This window comes from Thalia democratica, chromosome 6 (assembly GCF_965202585.1).
Source record: "Thalia democratica chromosome 6, ktThaDemo2.hap1.1, whole genome shotgun sequence".
NCBI classification, from domain to species: domain Eukaryota; kingdom Metazoa; phylum Chordata; class Thaliacea; order Salpida; family Salpidae; genus Thalia; species Thalia democratica.
The window spans coordinates 2941435-2960624 of NC_139170.1; positions in this window are offsets into that span (position 1 = coordinate 2941435).

Here is a 19190-nt window from a genome sequence, read left to right on the forward strand (position 1 = left end):
TTGTTCCAGTTAATACAAAATGCACAATTTTTGATGTTGAAATACCGCACTATTAGTTGGAGTCACAAATTTTTAATTCTTACAAAGAGTTGTCTTTCAGTCTCACCAAAGTAGTGGTGCTTCAGATCACCTGGACACGTAAATTTGTAGACTAAGCAACTTTGTTACAAACAACTTATTGAGTCCTTGAGATAGAAATATTTCCCAACTTTGTCTGAATTATATGCAATACGTACGAATCTGATGTCTTTGAACATAGCTTTTATGTTTCTGGAGAATTTCTCTAACTTCTTTTTAACATATAGTACTGTAATGTAATGTTTGTTATTATCTGTATTTTCATTTAGTTCTGACTTAAAGTTGTTTTTCTTTTGTATCTGGTCATCAATAAACGTGGTTGGGAAAGAGTTTTTATCATTATCAAAAGTTCTTTAACTTTTTGCCACTCACTAACTTGTAGATTTTCTGAGACAAGATTTTTGATTTTGTAATACACTTTTTTTATTAAATTTCTTAAAACACTTTTTTTATTAAATTAAAACACTTTTTTTATTAAATTTATTAAATTCTTCCACAACTGCAGTACACACGAGTCAAAGTTCATAAGCACGCCCGTGCTTGTTGGTTTCCTGTAAATTGATGTTATGATCTTGTTGTATTTTATTGCCATCTGCGTATCAAGATATGTCCTTCAAGGACTCAATAAGTTGTTTTTATCAAAGTTGCTTAGTCTACAAATTTACGTGTCCAGGTGATCTGAAACACCAATAATTTAGTGAGACTGAAAGACAACTCTTTGTAAGAATTGAAAAATATGTGACTCCAACTAATAGTGCGATATTTAAACATATTGAAAATTGTGCATTTTGTACTAATTGTATAAAGCTAACATTCATAATTGTTTTCAAATTATTAAAAGGTGCAGTTTGTATAACGCTTTAATATACAGAAGATTTACTATTTAAAAAACTTCAACAAAATCTAAATAATCAGCTTGGTCCTGATAAAGGATCAAGAGTAACTATTAATACATCTAAATAATTCATTTTGGTTTAACTAGTTTTTTTGTCAATTACTTATAGTTTTAATTACTTGTGTTTTTCACAGATGATTTAGTTTCACTCTATATATATTTTTTGTTTAGTTAACTTGTGAGTTTAAGTAATTTTGACAAGGTATGGATCAAATAAGCTGAATAATCATATACTACAATATCAGGCTAAATATAACAAGGCTGTATACAATATGGTTTTTATTAGCAGATAATTTCTGAGATAAATCAGAAGCATAACTTCAAAACTAGTAAATCTATTGACCCTAACACAAGCAAGGACTTTAAAAAGTTATTCAGTTATACTTTAACATAACAATAAATAGTGATTTTAATACAGTGTAAGGGAAGTTAATTCATTTGATTTTAAAGTAAGTAATTATCATGATAATTTCTTAAAAAATATACATATAAAACATTATTCAGGTTAGTAAAAATTATTTTGGCTATTGTATTTAGGGTAGAATACTTTTTAAATAATCTTATTTTTTACAATACCAACTAAACTACTATTATCAGGATTGCCAAATGTTTTTGGTAAGTTTTCTTTAGGTTTTCAGAATTTCCTCCAGGCTTTTAAAAGTAGACATTTTCATTTTTTGTTTAAATTTAAGTTTAAGGTAAAAAATGTGTTAAATAGTATAAAAACATTGTAAAGGTATTTTAAAGTTTAAAGCTACTTTAAATGTGTCTTTTAATAAAAAAGTTTTTGATAATGATATCTTATGATAAATTCCAAGTCAAATTGAAAATTTTCTACTTGACATGTAAAAATTGTTTGAAATTCCAGGTTTTTTGGCAACCCTGTATTATGAACTAAACTACCTTTATGAAAGGCCCAAATTAACATCAAAAAAGACAACTTCACTAAAACTATATCTCTTTCCATATCAATTTTGACCAGTAGTTTTTAAAATTGATCAACATAATCTTTTATAAAGTTTAAAGTAATATATCAAAGGCATTTTTTAAATTTACTACAAAAATATGACTTTTTATTTAAATAATCCAAAATAAGTTAAATCTATCAGTTTTTTTGGTAGTTAAATTTGTATTTAAAATTTGATTTTTAATTTGTTTAAACAAGGTTTTTAAAAACTAAAAGGAATGACTTTTGAAAATAAGCTGTTTATCTCAAAAAAGTAGGAGGCAACTTTTTGAGTTTTTTTTTTCTCTTTTTACAGTGTGGCTACTGATTTTTCAGAAATTTCTTCCAGGATTTTGAAAGTATTTGTTTTTTGGTCTATTTATAGCTTAAGCTAAGTTCAAGGTTAAAAACTGTACTTAATAACAACATTGAAAAGATACTTGTAAAGCTACTTATAACAAATTTTTTAATAAAAAATTGTTTGATGATCAGTAAAAATTTTTATTTATATGATACATTTTTGGTGTCAAATCAAAACTTTACTATTTAAAATGTAAAAATTGTTTATAATTCCAAGTTTTTTTTAGTTTTTTTCAGAATTTAAGGTTTTATAACCTATAGTCGTTTTTTCACTGGTCAATTTCACTGGTCAAAAAAAATTTAACCTTCTTTTCAGAGTAACATTTTAGGGTAAAATTTTTCAGATTGATATTTGAGTAAATTTAGCTACAGTAGCAATATAAATTAAGTACACACTTTTAAAGGTGACGCAACCGCGTAAGGTACGCACCCGCATAGAAACAAGTTAAATAGCAGTAAACACACGCTTAAGGTACGCACTAAACCTTAGAAACAAATAAGTTTATAAAAAAATCTATCTAAAATAATTTGTATAATGAATGTTAGTTTTATATTTAAAAAAAACACATTTAATAACGAACCAAGAAATAAACGCTAATTATAAATTAGCATAAACTCAATCCTTGGATTTGGGCTTTATTAAAAAGGAAAACTCTTAATTAAAAAACATTGACCTAATTAAATACAAATTTAAAAGTAAACCGTGTAAATTGATGTTATTATACCTTAGATTGCTTTAGAATAAATTTAATATGCCAAAATAATACCAATATATTAATTTAATAGCTATAAATATTAACATGTTTTTGTTGTAAAGAAAACAAATATAATCAAAAACAATTCAAACTCCGTATTTATATTTTTCAAGATAAAATCTAAAGAAGCTTTTATTTTTATAGCATATTATCAACTATTTTTTAAGTTTCAGCTGTTTGATATTTATATCTTTAATTTATATTAATATCGAAAATTAATTTATTAATTTAATTTAATATCGAAAAATTTATATCTTTAAAAAGTTAAGACAGTTAAAAAATTTGTAACGTTTTAAGAATTATTACCTTTTTGATTTCGCTGTAAAGCAACATAGTACTAGCAAAAACAAAACTAGCAACTCAAACTTTGTACTTATGTTTTTATTATTTTTTTTTTTAAATTATTATTTTTTTATTGACCAGTATTTATTTATTAAAAAACGACTATTTTATAACCTAAATTTTCAAATTCCAGGTTATTCCATTATTCCAGGTTTTGTAGTCACCCTGTGTACTACTCTCTGACTTTTACCCACTATATTTCAAAAACTTGTATGAGTATATAAGAAAAGTAAAAAAAAAAATTTGTAGCTTGCTTAATATTTTACAACATAAGAGCAAGTAGAAAAAAAAAGACAAACCTGTAAATTTTGAAAAATTATCAAACTAGCCTAAGTTTTTTAAAAAATCAAACAACCTAAAGTTTTCAAAAAAAATAACTTAAGTTATCCTGAGTGTAAGAGATCCTGAGTACTTATAACAACTTTTATAACTAAAAACACAAACACATTTTTCTAAAATTCAATTCTAGCTATTATTCAGAACTTTCTTTTGAAAAGAAGTTATAAACTTTCTAGGATGCAAGGTAAAACCTTTAAAGTTAAACCTGATTTGATTTTTTTAATACTTTAACAAGCCAAAGTGGTCTGAACTATTGGCAACCCTTATCAAAATATCACTAAAAGATAGAGCACATTTTAGTGCACACATAGCAAGTGATAAAGTATTTGAAATTTCTTTTTAGAAATATTTAATAAATAGTAAAATATTTGGTCAATAATATATTAGTTATTTCAGCTACTATTGATTATTGGTCAATAATAAATAGGAGCTGAAATAACAAAATCAGTTTTTAGTAAATTACAATAATGTGATCCAGAGAGCAATTATAAATGTATTTTTTTTTTTATGGAGCTGAAATATTAAAATTAAAAATAAAAATCTGGAACTGAAAAATGAGTTGGGGTCTGCTTTATTATAACTAAAAACTCTAAGAAACCATACAATATAATTTTTTGTTAGTGCAAGCATTTAATGAATTTCATGTTTTATATTTGCTGATTATTAACATTTATTATATATGTGTCAACCACTGGGATTTTTTCTTGCAATTTTCAACTCAAAAGTTTTCAAAGCAGCCATTAAATCCACTGTGAACCATCAGGCCAATAATAAATAGATCAGTTTCTTCATTTTTTACCTTGAATTTCATAGTTATAAAGCAAAAATATAAATAGTTTTAACAATTTATATGTCATCTGACAAAATTTAAATGATTCTATTAATTTTATTTCAACTAGCTTTTTTTGTTTCATATAACAATACTCTACATTTTATTAAATTCACCCTTCACAACAATAGTTATGTTTATTTGTTAGGGATAAAAAGTAAACAGTTAGTAAACTACCTGAGGTAAAAAAATATTAAAAAGTTATATAAATGTTCTATAAGTTTAACTAATAAAAATATTTAGTATTTTATTTTTCAATAAAAAATTGTAAACAGTTTTAACAAGAACATAGTATATTTTTTTTGATTAAAAATTTCAACTAAGTATTTTTACACACTGAGTGATACTTTTAATTCTTAAATGCAGGGAATATATTTCATCATCTAAAATAATTTAAAAAAGATCCATATAATTTTTTTCATAGTTTATTTAATTTTAACGATTTTTTGACTTATCATCATTATTATCAACAATAAAACTGTGCAAAATAAGTAGAGCTAGTGCTAATTACTAAGTATATACAACCAACTAACTAAAGTTTTAAGTTTTTCTCGGTTTATTTGTTATTAGCATTTAAAATAAATACTAAAAACTACTAAAACAAAAGTCTTTAAGTCAGATAGTAAAAAATACTTTTAAGTAAAAATACACTTTTTGTAGGGTTACCATAAATAAACAATTCTGAACACTGAATACTTAATAGAGTTGTAAATATTACTTAAAATGACATTTTCAAGCTATAGAGTTAAATATGGCAACTATGTTTGTTAGTCATCAATAAAGTAGGTGCTAATGCAATTTATGAACTTTAAAGGAATGAGACAAATACATTAAAAGGTATTCAAATGGTGTGCGACTAGATAACTGTATGGTTCTCTGTGAACAAGATCCAAGCGTCTTTTTTAGTTGTTCTGAAAACAATATATATATACGAGATGGTATGCAAACTTATTTTTGTATAGATTCTTTGTGCATCAGGTCCTAGGACCAAATATTTAGGCGTATTTTGTTAAAATACCGTTTGTACAGATTAATTTAATGCTTTAAAAATTAAATGTTTGAATGATGTAATGTTGAAAACCCATATAACAAAATAAAGCTCCTAATTTATAGTTATAAATTATGTAAACTATAAATTCAGTTGTATTTGATTATGCAGACTCAATCAACGATATAATCAGACATTTAAATAGTAGGAAACAATTTTGTTTTTATTGTATTTTTAACTTTGTACACAAAAACACCTTTTACCTTGAACAACTTTGTCAATTTTTATTATGCCTTTTTTAGCTTTGTTTTTAATCAATAAATAAATTGTAAAACAAGATTTTTAAATTATATATATCTATAACATATAAGAAAGTTCAATTTTAATAAATCCAAAAAATGCGTTTTATAAAAAAAATAAAATTGTCTTTTATTTTAGCTAGTATGGTTTGATATGAATAGCACTTTGCCAAATCAAGATACAAAAGTTATACAAAAACAATAAAAAACTATAACGTAATTATTAAATATTATACAGTACAAAAATTCGGTGCAAAAATTGATCTTCCATCTAAAAAAACAACTAAAACTATATCATTGATTATTGTATCATTGGAATTGAAATTTATTTTGTTAAAATTTTGTATAATTGTTTAACAAAGTGCTAGCTAAATTGATATAAAACATATTGTTGTTTTTATCAAACATATGTTCTGTTTTTTTTTTAATCGAACTTTCTTAATAAGTTATTTTAAAGCCCTTCAAGTGGGGTCTGTGGAAAAATATTAAGTTTATATAACTGTTGAAAAATATAGGCTTAATTGTTTGCTAACAAAAGAATCTATGAAATAACTTTACTGGAATAAAAATAAAAATAAATTGTACAGTAATCTTCCTTTATTGTACCAACATATTTTTCTGTGTGTTAACGAATCAACACACTTCAACTGGGTTCTGTGAAAAAGTAATTACTGTAATGAGAGAATAGAATCATAGAATAAAATAGGTGTATACATTTTTTTAATAAAATAAAATAATTTCTACAGATAATGGTTGTTAATAGGTAAAATAACTAATATTAAGTCCGACTGTTATAAAACTATATAATATTTGTAAATATTAAGTGTAAAATAAGTAAAGTAAAATAAAATACACAAAAAAACAACAAATCATGATATAAACGAACCACTCACGTTAATGAAAAAAATAAATGATTCAAATTTTACTGTTTTAATGAATGAACGAAATACATTCATTACATCCAATAATTATGTCACAATATAAATAAGGTTATTTTAATTGTTTAACTTGTATTGCAAATTTTGTTAATTTAGTTTTTATGTTTGTAATCTATTTTGAACAAAAATTAAACAACAACCATTAATTAGTAAATCAATAAAATTTAATAAAACTTAACAACGGTGAAAACAAGCGTGTGTAACAATTAAGATTACGAAATTAACAAACTATCAAATAGTTTCAATTCATTGTTTTTAGTTTAATTCTTATTACCTTTTATTAATTAAGATGATGAAACCTTTTTTAATTTTTCACTTTTTTTTTTTTTGTCAGTAAAAACTAAAAACATCCTTACAAAATATAATATTTGCAAAAGTATTTACTTTTTAAAAAAATAGATATCAAAATTCTATGATTCATAAAAATTTTGATCCCTTTAAACTTAAAAATTATAAGCAACAAGACAGAAAGTATACTTGAAGGTAAGTTTGATTTGCATATTTGCTTAGTTATCAAAAAAACTTTTTAATGCTCTTTTTAATTTTAAAACTACTCATAAAAACTTTTATTTTTGATTAAACTGTGATATTTTCGGGTAAGGTGGGTTTCAAACTTGCAACTTGTTAAATTGTATACCGCTTACGCGGCTTCAAAATGTAATTATCACATGATACATATAGATAACAACATATGTAACTCTTTTTATATATATTTAAACTCTTTCAACGTTCAATTGTGTGCGTAAAAGTACGTCACGAGAAAAGAGAGAAGAGAAGTTGATTTGAGAGAACTGTTTGCTCCGGTCGGTTGATAATGTGGATTTAAATAAATCAGCGGTTCTTAAACTGGGTAAATTGGGACACGTTCAAAATCCACCCGCAATCAAAATCCACCCGCGATCAAAATCCACCCGATCAAAATCCACCCGAGTCAAAATCCACCCGATCAAAATCCACCCGGGTCAAAATCCACCCGATCAAAGTCCACCCGATCAAAATCCACCCGATCAAAATCCACCCGGGTCAAAATCCACCCGATCAAAATCCACCCGAGTCAAAATCCACCCGAGTCAAAATCTACCCGTTCAAAATCAACCTGGTTCAAAATCCACCCGATCAAAATCAACCCGGTTCAAAATCCACCCGATTAAAATCAATCCGATCAAAATCAACCCGAGTCAAATTCCACCCGAGTCAAAATCCACCCGATCAAAATCAACCCGGTTAAAAATCCACCCGATCAAAATCCACCCGGTTCAAAATCAACCCGAGTTCTTTTTTTTTTCGAAATAAGAATTAATTTCTAATAGAATTTTGTAATATTGAATAAAGTTATATGTTTAAACAACTATTGGTATAAAAAAGAGTAAGTATTTATAAAGAAAGAAATTTTAATTTGTTTAATAAAATAATTAAAAAAATATGTTAAACAATATAATTAAACAGCATTAAAAAAAATATTCATAGTAGCTTTACAAGTATTTAAAATGTTTATAATTTATTAATGTTAGTAGTGTTGGTGTTACTTTTAAAAAAAGAAGTTAAAAAAAAAATAAAAAAAGAATTACGCTCAGTTTTAATCCATTTAAACTTCCTTCTAATTTAATTTCCCAAAGTCAATCATAATAAAATAAAAATATTTACTAAGGATAACTCATAGTAAATTAAAATATCAAAACTATAGAAGTTTATAAATTAGAAGAATCTTTAATAACATTTATTAAACTAAAGAAAATTACAAAAATCAAATACCAAATAATGTAAATTTATGAAAATGTTAATAAAATGTTACAAAAAGAAATTTAAAATTTAAATCTAAAATTTTTGAGCTTTTTTTTTTGATGTAAAAAGTTTTGTGTTTTGTGCTTTACTTAAATTTTAAAATAGTATTACATACAATATTTTATTATATAAAAAATTTCAACTAACAGTGTTTATAAAAAATAAAATATAGATAAAGAATTATATAAAATTGCTACGTGATAATAAAATAAAAATCCTTTGTTAAATTTGGAAAAACTATCACCTATTAATTATATTTTAAACATTATTGTTTTCGACGTGGAAAAGACGTTAAAAGAAATTTTTGGTGTGCGACTCGATAACTTTAAGGTATGTTCGTGCAAGAGGACTTAGGACCAAATATTTTGAGCGCTTTTATTTGTCGTTTAGTAAAGAATTTATTGACGTTTCTTTTATTAGTAATTTTTAAAAACAGAACATAAATTTTAAAATAAAAATACGAAAACTAATTTACTAAAAATATAAATGAGGAATATGTAAAAAATCAATAACTGTTTTAAAACAATTTTATTGTTTTATATCTAACTTTTGTTACAAATATTTTTTAGTTATTTTTTTTTATTTATACAATAATTTTAGCTGCTATTATCTTTTTTTCAAAGTGTTTAAGTTATTTGAATTTTGTTTTATTAAATGTTTTTTTATAAACCATCTATTTTTGAAAAACTAAAAATTGTTTCGTCTAAAGTAACTAAAATTATAAGTTATTTTTAATTAGATAACAACTTAATTTGCCAGTTTTTAACTAATAGTACAGATTAAATAGCTAAAAATTTTTCTATGAATTCTAAAGTCCTTTACATAAAACAAATATCGACTCTACAATTCATTGAGTTTGCTCAAATAGCTTGTAAATTGCAACTAAAAAAGTTAGTAGTTAGACTTGAGCTAGGGAAATTATATACTTTAGAATTGTAGTAGTAAACAAATAAGTTGAGTTTTTTAGAAATGACACTATATTTATAACATATATTACGAAAAAAAACTTATAACATTTTTAATTAATTATTAAAATGTTCTATTTTTACATATGTTCATTAAAAAAAGTATGTATTTCAGACAAGAGAGTTTAAATTCAAGTATAAGTTATTTTTATGAATTTTTGTACCAGACTGTATCAACTTAAACAATCGTATTATTAATTTTATTAATAGGTTAAGGCCAGTTTTGAAACTGATTAATTGAGTAGTTTTATAAAATTTAATCTCTTTTGGTTAACGTTTAAATTTTAAATTTAAAATTTTCTAATCTAAAACTTTTAATTTGCATGCGATAAATTTTCTTGAATTAATTTCCGACAATTTAAGTTAAAAGCTATTACTGCATGTTTTTAATTAATTAGTTGTAAACGTTTTATGCTTTTTTATAAATATAAAGTTGCATAGAAATTGTAATTAAGTAAGATAAATTATTATTTACTGTTCAATATTATATTGTTAATTGATATTTTTTAATTCATAGAAATGGAAATGTTATTATTTATCACTATTTTTTTTAAATATAATCTTCATATAAAAAAGTCCACTTGTTAAAACTTAAGAAATTTTAAGTAATTTAATTAAAAATGAAACAATATTAAAATTAAACAAAATTTTATGTTGGTTATAACGAATTTAAACGGTTAAGACAACTAATGTTAAAACAAATTGTTTAGTAGTTTAGAGTCGGGTTGATTTTGATCGGGTGGATTTTGAATCGGGTTGATTTTGATCGGGTAGATTTTGACTCGGGTGGATTTTGATCGGGTGGATTTTGACCCGGGTGGATTTTGATCGGGTGGATTTTGAACCGGGTGGATTTTAATCGGGTGGATTTTTACTCGGGTGGATTTTGATCGGGTGGATTTTGATCGGATGGATTTTGAACCGGGTTGATTTTGATCGGGTGGATTTTGACTCGGGTTGATTTTGATCGGGTAGATTTTGACTCGGGTGGATTTTGATCGGGTGGATTTTGACCCGGGTGGATTTTGATCGGGTGGATTTTTAACCGGGTGGATTTTGATCGGGTGGATTTTGAACGCGGGTGGATTTTGATCGGGTGGATTTTGAACGCGGGTGGATTTTGATAGTATACCGGGTAAATTACCTTGTTTAGGGGGTAAGTTTTCTTTATAACAACTTATGTAAATCAATGTTTTTAATTTTTATTTCAGTTTCTAAATTAATGTCCAACTGTAATTTTTCTAAAGTTAAAAAAACACTTTAAACTTTAGTACTTTTTTATTTAAATAGCTCAAAGTTTAAAAATTCTACTATTTATCCTCAAGTTAAAAACTATTTTTTACATTGGGGGTAAGCTTGGTAATAATCTTCCAAAAATTGGTAAAAACCAAAAAAAAAAGATTAAGAACCGCTAAACTAAACAAACTTAGCTTTTTTAATTGATCTTTCGTAAACTCATTTCTTCGCGCTGGCTGCATTTCTAAGGTTGCTTCTGTTTGGCTAATGTTTTACTTACTTTTGTTTTAAGTTTTACGTAATAAAACTCCTTTTTTTCTATATAATTGGGTAAGGTGTTAACGAAGTGACAAAATTGCACGAGTGCACATAATTGCACGAAGATACTTTTGCACGAAGACAAATTTGCATGAGGGGAAAAATTGTACGAAGACAATTTTGCACAAGAGTAAAAAAAAACAGAAAAAAGAAGGTATAAAAAAAAATACGGAAAAAAAAAACTAAAAGATAAATTGATAAAAAAAAGGAGTTACCGACCAAAGTATGCAACTTTGTACACTCGTGTAAATTTGACACCTACCCGAGTATAAAAGTTCTTAATATTCTTCTGTATTATCAATTTACCTGATCTACATTAATTTGCATAATGTTTTGAATGAAAATATTTCCAAAAATTTAAGACTACAGCCCACCCCATTTCTTTTAATATATTTTGTTCTATACAAAACTTATTTACACCTTTTACGTTGATTGTTTATTTAAACTTTTTGTTTATTTTATTGGGTGTCTGTTTTATGTTTCTTCAGTTCTTTTATACTCAGTTTTGTTTTAAATTCCTGGAAACTTAATGCTTTTTTTTATTAATACGCACTAGATTTATTGTTTTTAATGAAATACTCAAAAAATTGATTCAGTAATAAATTTAAGAGTCATTTCCTTTTTTTCGTGAATTTGTTAATAATTTACTCTGGCTATAAAATCTTCGAGTAGACTAAAAAAGCATTAATTAACAAAAGTCCGTAAAAACAAACTGTTTTAAACTTTGCAACACATTATCTTTTTTTTTAATATCAGTATAGCAAAATAAGAATTGATATTTTTACATAAACTGCAAACTCTATTAAAAATAAACGGTAGTAAAACGTGAACTTTGTCAAAAGTACAGGTGAAAAAAAACAACTTTTTAAATACGACGCCTCCGTCGTATCAAAATAATTAGACCGTACTTAAAGGCTACCAACTTGTCACTAGTATGAAGTACTAAAAGGTTACCACTATGTACTTTACCCTCAGTCAGCTCAACTTTTGTTAGTTTTAGTTGTAAAAATGAAAACAAAAACAAATTGCAAAGTCTTTGTTGTCTGAAGTTGGTAAAATTAACAGCAGTTGCTCTAAGAACGTCTGCAAGAACTATATGAACTAATGAATGAAGGAGCTTGCTATGATGACAAAAATGGCAATTTTTAAAAATCAAGTTATTTTCATTTAATTTTCTTATCTCTAATTTATTGATTGTTTTTTTTTAAATTCAGGTTTAAAGTTTTAGAATGTATAATCTATTTTGATTCTGTTTGCCTCCTTGCTTAGGTTTCTTGAACTATATTGTTTTTGAACGATAAAAGAAGAGCGCTCAAAGTGTTTTGATCTAGAATCTGGTATACGGAAAACTTTTTGGTTATATACTCGTATATCACATGCTTTTATAACCTCCTAAGAGCTAATATTTTTTTTTATTTTAATCTTTATATTATTTAATAATTTACAATTGGATTATTTCATTTGTCATTTACTTGCATCTACGAGTGGGTATTTGTACTTATATTTTTTATTTCTTATATAATTACACGAATAACCCATTACCACGCCTTTTATAACTGTTTTATTTACTTAATGTAAATACCAGTATTGTTATAGCTTATTGAACAAAAAACAATAATACTTAAAATATTTAGTCCTAGGACCAGGTGTAAAGAGAACCATTTGGTTACCGAGTCGCACATCACGGATACCTTTTAACGTCTTTCCAAGATATGAAAATATTAAAAGAAAACCCGTAATTTGTTAATACAAGTTGAGCCAAAATAACCAAAGAACGCATTAGGATATTCATTGGCTTACTTATACATAGTACACCGGTAATGTTATGTTAGTACATCGTTCCACGCTACACACTAGAGACAAAATAAATAAAAAATACAAAATACTAAATCAAGTATTACTAATGCATTACTTGAATATTTAAGCTACTGGTATGCAGCGTAAATTAGAAGTTTCACTTTTCACAAAAAAATAGATCTACATCGTATTTGAAACGAAAAATACCTTATTATTTCTATAATAACATTCAGATAAATTCATAGCAAGTTTATTGGCAAAAAAGTGATTATTTTTACTGTTTAATTTATGGTGTTAATATTCGCAAAAACGACTTTATTTAATAAATCTATAAAGCACTTTTTTTCCAAATTAGTATGTTATCAGTAAAGTTCAAGAAATATTATTTTTTAGTGGCTAGTATACTTGAAGGCAGTCTGATTTGCACATTTACCAAGTGAGCAAAAAAAACTTTTGTTCATATTATCAATTTAATTATAAAAATTTTAGTTTTTGAGTAATTTCAAATATGTTTGGGTAAGGTTGGTTAGGAATAAAGGTATGAAAATACAACTTTTAAAATATTTTCTGACTCAGTAAATATGATAAAAAGACAGACCTTCAAGTATAGTTTCCGTTTTTAGCATATTTTACTTATGATAAGTGTATCGTTTTTAGTCAAAAGTAAGACCCGTGCAAAGACTTCATTTGTACAAAATTTAAAACAGTCATCTTTACAAATGTGTCTGTCAATTGTAACGACATGTATAATAGTGTTTATCTATTCTTGCAAATGTATCTATCACTCATGCAAAATTATAATATGAGAAAGAAAAATGTTTCAGCCTTTGCAACTTAAGCATTAAAACTTTTCATCAAGCACAGTTTATTCACCGGTATTCCAACGGCTTCAAAAATTAACAAAGCGTTTTTGTTGAAGTGGATGAACTTACTTCTAATGCTTAACTCATTTAAAATATACAAGAATAATTTAAGCGTTGTGGTGTGTATTTTAACATCTACGTCATTAAAAAAGAGAAAAAAAACGAGAGATTTGAAAAAGGAGAGAGAAAAAAAAGAGATAAATGTTTGTACAAGTTGATACTGAAATTAAATACTGTATATTAACTCAATTATAAATGAGTATATGTCTTTACATTTAAATTTTAAGGTGTTCTTTACAACTTTGACCTTTCATAAGAATTATGTGCTAGTTGTTTATATTACTTAAAATGTGTAAATTTAAGCCAAACAAAAAAGAGAATATTTTGTCAATTAAACGAAAGCTTACAAGTTTTACAAATAGGTCATGATAAAGCTCAAAAGGATGTTTAATTTAAAATGAAAAATTAGAACAAAACAAAAAGATATTGAAGTATTAAACTTTGTATGTACTCATTTGAGTATAGTTAATTGAAGTCAATAAGGATAAGAACTTTGTAGAAAAAGATTACCTACATAAAATGAAACTGCTCCTGGCGAAAATTTAACTGGCAAAAAAGTTTTTTCTTGCAAAAGCGAACCCGTGCAAAAGTGACTCTTCGTGTAAAAGTTTCCCAGCGGACATATTTAATACAAGCTTTAACTTTACTTAAGAATATTTTTCTTTTTTTAAACTGATGTTTTTTAAATAAAAAAAACTTTATTCGTAGATAATTTTTAAATTTAATCTTTTTGATTGCAATAGTGTCGGTTCGAGCAATTGGACGCTCCTTTCATTTCTGATCTGTATCTAACGAAAACAAGCGTGTGTAACAATTAAGATAACAAGCTATCAAATGGTTTCAATTCATTGTTTTTAGTTTAATTCTTATTACTGTTTTTTAGTTAAGATGATGAAACTTTTTTAGAAACTTAACTTTTTTTATTGTGTCAGTAAAAATTAAAAACATCCTTACAAAATATAACATTTGAAAAAATTTTACTTTTTTTAAAATAGACGTCTGTGGCAAAGTTCACTTATTCATAAAAAATAAATCAGCTTTTTAAACTCTTAAAAGCGAAAAAATAGTATACTTAAAGGTCATTATGATTTGTATATTTTAAGTCAGCCAAAAAAAAGTTTTTTTTCATGCTATTTTTACTTTTAATTATTAAACTTTTATTTTTTGAATAATTTTTAATACGTTTGGGTAAGTTAGGTTCCAAACTTAACACTAATTAGACAGTATACTGCTTATACAGCTTCAAAATTTTAATTATTACATGATGTTGCATTCAAACAAAATTGTCGGTTAGTAATCTTTTTTTTGTTGGTTTCAAATTTTTTAATGTCAAACTGTGTCACAAGAGAAAGAAGCTAATCGGAGAGAACCGTTTGTTTTGGTTGATTGATAACGTTGATTCAACTAAGTAAACTTTGCTCTATTGAATTTCTGCCTTTTAAATATTTTGTTTTATATGTAATTTATTTACGCTATTTACGCTCATTGTTTTTTTTAAACTTTTTATTTGTTTTATTGAGTGTCTGTTTTATATATTAAGTTGTTTTATACTTAGTTTTATTTTATTGGATTAAACTTTATTTATATTTTACCATTTATTTGTAATAAACAAACTTAAATATTTTAATACTTATATAATCAAATCACAACTAAATTTAGAACTATGACATTTTTGTTTGTCATTTTGATACAACGTTTACTTTATTTATAAAGGTAGGAAAAGTGTACTTTGTAAAATGATGTTTTTCAATAGAAATAAAAAAAAAAACTGCTAGTTCTAATTAAAACTGAATCTTTTTAATTGCTAAAGTCTCGGTTCATGCAAAAATGAAAGTCCTTAGATTTCTGGTCTATATCTAACGAAAGCTAGGTGTGTAGCAATTAAATATTAAAAATATCTTTATTAATTTTTTAAGGTTGCAGTAAAAGTCTTATAACAGTTTATTAATTGAATTGATATGCTACCTCTGAATACTATTAAGCACCTTATGCACCGAAAAACAACCATTAAAATGATAAAATTCAGAAAATTAAATTACTAACTTAAGGAAAATTACAAGTTTGTTAAGAAAAATTACTATTTTCACCGCTTGAAACATATGGCAGTCAGAGTTGCACAAAAACTTTTCTTTTTATTAAACGTACGAAGTAATATTTTCAAATCATTGTCTTAATTTTAATGGACTACTCACTGTTAATTAAATTATTAAAGAAAAATGTGACATTTTTTTTAGTCAAAAGCGCAAAGATTCATTCATGAAAATGTGGAAAACAATCATATTTGCAAATTTGTCAACCGTAACGACATATGCAATAGTGACATTATTGCAAATGTACTCATGCAGAAAAAAGTGCTTCAGTTTTTGTAGTGTAGGCCTTAAAACTTCTCAATAAAGACAGCATTCCGCTATTTCAACGGCTTCAAAGAAGAGCACAATATGCATCATCTAACCAACTTCATATTTGAGCTTAACTCATTTAAGATAAATAAGAATAATTTAAACGATACTCTGTGTTTTTAATAGCTACGTCACTAAAAACTAAAGTAAAAAATAACGCAAAATTTGAAAACGAGATAAGCGTTTGTTCAGGTTGATTTCAAAAGTTAAAGGTTGATTATTTCTACTAGTACAATTATAACTTACCATAAGATTTTTAGTTTTAATTTCAATAAAGGTGTGTTCTTTGAAAATTTTACCTTTTATAAGAATTTTGTAATAGTTTGTGTACTGTTAATTTTTGTAATGGAAAGATAGCACAAAACAATTATACATTAATTTTACGTTTTTGTATGTACTCATTAGAGTGAGTAGCTGTCTAAATTGCGCGAGCGTACGAAATTGCACGAGAGGAGAAAATTGCACGAAAATACTTTTGCACGAAGACTAACTTGCACGAGAGTACAAAATAGCACGAAGATAAAATTGCACGTGGACAAAATTGCACAAACGTTTACTTTTGCACGAAGACACTTTTGCATGAGAATATATTTTTGCACAAGCAGACAATTTTGCACGCATACACTTTTGCACGAAGAGTCATTTTTGCACGAGCGACAATTTTGCACAGAGTTTCAACTTTGCACGGGTTTGTTTTCTTCCCAGTGACGGGTCAGAATTGCGCGTAGACATTTTTGCACGAAAAAAAATATATAACATTTAAAAAATAAAAAAAAAACAGATTTAACGAATTTAATAACTTAATGTTAAAAAAAAATTAAGTAAAAAGTTTTAAGTAAAATATAACCAATCAATAAAAAAAAAAAAAAAGTTAAGTAAAATATAACAAATCAAGTTAAAAAAATACTAATAATAACTAAATAAAAAATAAATATATGAAAATTATTTTTAAGTTAAAACATAATAAACTAAGTGTTAAATAGATTAAAACAAATAGTAAAAAAAGTCAGAGTTTAAAAACCAAATAAAAGTCCAAAATAAAAGTTAGTAAAATTAATAAAAAATAAATGAAATAAATAATTAAATAATTTTAAAAGAAATAATAATAATCAAAAAAGTCAAAATGAATAATTCAAACAATTAAATAAAAAATTCGTCAAAAAAAACTTTTATTAATAAAATTAAAAACTAGATTATAAAATTAGATTCTAACCGTTATTAAACCATAATAACCAAAAAAGTTTTGTGAATTTTCTTAAAAATAGAACTTACCTAATTGTAGCTGTTGTATTATTTTGTTTGTTTCATTTTAGTCAAAAGCTTGTATCTCCTTTTTTTCTAAAAAAGAATTCTGACAGTGCTTTTTCGCAATTCTTGGTTAGATAAAGAGAAAAAACAGAGCAGGATAAACTCAAGAGCTAGTTAGAGTAAAATGCGTGCAAATAGTGATGCAAGTAATATAGAGTTTAGACAAATAGAAAATAGTGATATAAAATTTATGTTTAAAACTTTTATATAAAATAAAAAATAACAATTTAAAGTATAATTTATGGAAGTACACAGCCATAACAGAATTTTCTGTACAATGCAAAATAAAAATTTCCTCAGACAGATATTCTCCTTTCTTTATTTATCTAATTTTTCACTATTTTGCATGCTTGTTTTTTTCTGTGCAAAAGTATCTTCGTGCAATTTTGCCCTTCGTGCAATTTTGTACGCTCGTGCAATTTTAACACCTACCCATGTAAACACTATTATTATTTTTTTAATCTTGTTTTATTTCATATTGAAGTTAAGTGTAGTTTTAATTTAATTTAAGTTCACATAAATACATGTTTATTTTTTAATAGGGTATAATTTTATATAAATAAAGTTTTAGTTTTATTTTTATTTTTTATTTTAATTTACATTAGTTTTGAAACACAATAATTTATTTTCATTAAAAAAAGCTAAATAAATTGAAAAAATTAATATAAACTAATTAATTTAAAATTAGTTACACTAATACATGTATTTTTTTTTATAAAATATAAGGGTTTTAATATATTCTTTATTTATTTATTTTAAGTTAGTATTTTTTGTGCAAAATTGACCCTTTGTGCAAAATTGTAATTTGTGCAAACTAGTCTTCGTGCAAAAGTATCTTCGTGCAATTTTGTCTTCGCGCAATTTAAACCCGTTCCCCATTAGAATAAAAGTTAATTGATGTCAATAAGGATATGTATCATTGTAGAAAAAGTTTAACTACATAAAATAAAGTTTCTTCTGTTTCGTAATGCAGTTAAAACAAATGAAATACATTTAATTAAAAATATAATAAAAACAAAAGGGACAAGTACATTTAAGGTAGTTTATGTTTTTCTGGATTTTCTGTTACGTTATTGTGTGACACCTCTTATTTAAAAACATTTTAAAATTTGAAAAAAAGCTTAAATGAATTTGAAATTTGATCAGGTTTAACACTAAACGAAACACAAACAATATGTATTTTGCCAACCTCTGCGATTAAACTTTTAGCAGGAATTAACACTAAATAAATAAACTCTATTTGAAAGTCTTCATGTTTTTAAGTTTCTAATTATATTAACCAAAACTTTTTAAATGCTGCGCACAACAAATCATATAAAATGTGAGATAAATAAAATATCAAACAAAATAACTGTTTACAAAAACTTCAGCTTATTTCAAAGAGTATAGTTGTTAGTTTGAAAAAATGTTTAACTGTATAACTAGTTTTTAAATTTCAGAATTTTTTTATCTTTCTAGACATACTTTTTGTAAAAAAAGTTTAAAAAAATGTTGTACACACTAGTATGCTTAATTGTCTACTGTAAACAACATACAAAACGTATTAAATATAGAACTTTAGTAAGTTCTTAAAAACATTGATATCTTTTTGCTACTACAACTTTTATTGTAATTAAAAGGTATGGATAAATTAAAATTTTTTTAATAAATGCTTGATAAAAAATAATAACTTTATTCAACAAACTAATATATT